A 2,500-nucleotide genomic window follows, 5' to 3' on the forward strand; every position below is an offset into this window, starting at 1 on the left:
AGGAATAAGGAAAGGATCGAGGCGTCTCGTCCGAGGGGAAAAGGAATTCGAGGTATGCATAAGAGCTGTTGGACGGAAGAGGAGACGGTTCTACTGATAGAGTTGGAGAAGAAATATAAGAACGAACGCTTTGTGAATAAGCTGATCGGGGAGCATTTGCCCACGAAAACGGCGAAGCAGATCAGCGATAAGAGACGCCAGCTTGCGGCAGGTGCTAAGACATCGGCATCGCCAAGGAAAGCAGAACATCGGCGTGAAGGGGACGAACCGGTTGAGAAGGAAAGGATTGAAGTGGTAAAGACGGAATATAGGAAGATTATTGCGGAGAGAATACGAGTTGGAACCCTCTCCCCCAGTCTGAAGATCGCTTTTGAGGAGGTCCTGGAGGGTACCAAAGACGCCCAGAAGGTCATCAAAGGATCAACGGAGGAATGGCTGGCACAGCTGGCGGGACATGCTGCAGTAGCCAAATTGAAACAGCTGAGAAAGCACCAGGCTAGACCTGCGCCCAAGAAGGTGGAGAGAAAGTGGATGAAGATCAGGGCGGTGAAGCGGGGCCGATACCTGAGATACCAACGGCTCTTCGATATGGATCGTAAGAAGCTGGCTGGTATCATTTTGGATAACATCGAAGCACTTAAGTGCCCCCTTCCAATGGATGAACTGTATAACTCATTCAGAAAGAAGTGGGAAGAAGGTGGCCCCTTTCTTAGTATGGGTGCTTTCCATAGTGCGGGGGCAGCGGATAACTCTGCTTTTAAGAAGATGATTTCCCCAGCGGAAGTCCGGAAGAACATGGCCGAGATGAATAAAAACTCGGCCCCCGGGCCTGATGGCTTAAGCCTGAGGGATATCCTGAAAAAGGACCCTCAGGGGAGTCAACTAGCCGATCTGTTCAACCTGTGGCTTTTGGCCGGGAAGATTCCTGATGACATCAAGGAATGCAGAACAATCCTGCTGCCCAAATCCGCGGATCCTGGGAAGATAGGGGATATTAACAACTGGCGACCCATTACCATCGGGTCGATTATCCTGCGATTGTTTTCCCGGATCCTAACAACACGGCTACGAAAAGCATGTCCAATCAACAGCCGTCAAAGGGGGTTTATTGCAGCCCCAGGCTGTGCGGAAAATCTCAAGCTTCTCCAGATGTTGATCCGGTATGCGAAGAAAGAACATAAATCGCTCGGGGTTGTCTTTGTGGATTTGGCGAAAGCCTTCGATTCAGTTCACCACCAACATATCTTCCAGGTCCTCAGGCAAAAAGAGGTTGATGTTCATATCATCGACACTATTGCCGAAATGTACAACAACAGTGCGACGCGGCTGGAGGTTGGGGGAACCCACTCGGAGAAGGTTAAGATCCTCACCGGGGTGAAGCAAGGCGATCCGATGTCCCCGCTTCTCTTCAACCTATCAATGGATCCGTTATTGTGTCGATTAGAAGAGGGAGGAGAAGGTTTTAGATATAAGAACAGCTCTGTATCAACATTGGCATTCGCGGACGATCTGGTGCTGTTGAGTGATTCGTGGGACGGTATGCAGAAGAATATTCAAGTGGTGGAAGAGTTTTGTCATCAAACCGGGCTGAAAGTGCAAGCAGCGAAATGCCACGGGTTTTTTATAAGGCCCACAAAAGACTCTTATACAATTAACAACTGTGACCCGTGGATGATTAATGGAGAACAATTGCATTTAATTGAGCCGGGCAGCTCTGAGAAATATTTGGGCCTGGGAGTTGACCCTTGGATTGGTCTCTCCCGACCAGAGCTGCAAGAAAAGCTGAGCACATGGGTGAAGAACATTGGGGAAGCCCCATTAAAACCACTTCAGAAGGTTGAGATCTTGAAAGTGTATGCAGTCCCACGGTTGCTATATGCAGCTGATCATGTTGGAGCGAATGCCTCATACCTCCATTCCTTGGACCTTGCGATAAGAACAGCAGTGAAGGGCTGGCTTCACTTACCACCCAGTACGTGCGACGCCATCCTGTATTCTAGTACTAAGGACGGCGGTCTTGGAGTTGCGCGGCTGGCGAGCCAAATTCCGAATATCCAGGCTCGCCGGCTGCATCGTATCGCCCAATCCTCCGATACCATCACCAGAACAATTGTTCTGGAAGAAGGCATCCAAGGAGAGTTTGAGAGGGTGTGGATCGCCGCTGGAGGAAGGGCGGATAAAGTGCCATCAATTGGGGAAGAACTCCCCATGAGAATTCCGGCCGTACTGGATGGGAGCGAGACGTCATCTGAATGGGAAATACCAACTCCCCGGGTCATCTATCCTATTCCCAGCAAGTGGAGGAAAAGAGAGTTAGAGAATTGGGCCAATCTGAAAGCACAGGGCCGCGGTATTAAGAACTTTGAAAATGACAACATCAGTAACGATTGGCTCGTACACTATCGGGGCATTCCGCACAGGAAGCTTTTAACAGCAATACAGCTGCGTGCCAATGTCTATCCCACCAGGGAGTATTTGGCACGTGGGCTGGGAGAAGGGG

General features: G+C 50.2%; 1 pseudogene; it reads left to right on the forward strand.

The window, feature by feature from the left end:
• The window catches only part of LOC135327113 (28S ribosomal RNA), an 8,296-nt pseudogene that overhangs the window by 3,781 nt on the left and 2,015 nt on the right, over nucleotides 1-2,500 (forward strand).

The sequence above is a fragment of the Dromaius novaehollandiae genome, unplaced genomic scaffold (genome assembly GCF_036370855.1).
Source record: "Dromaius novaehollandiae isolate bDroNov1 unplaced genomic scaffold, bDroNov1.hap1 HAP1_SCAFFOLD_45, whole genome shotgun sequence".
Classification (NCBI taxonomy): Eukaryota; Metazoa; Chordata; class Aves; order Casuariiformes; family Dromaiidae; genus Dromaius; species Dromaius novaehollandiae.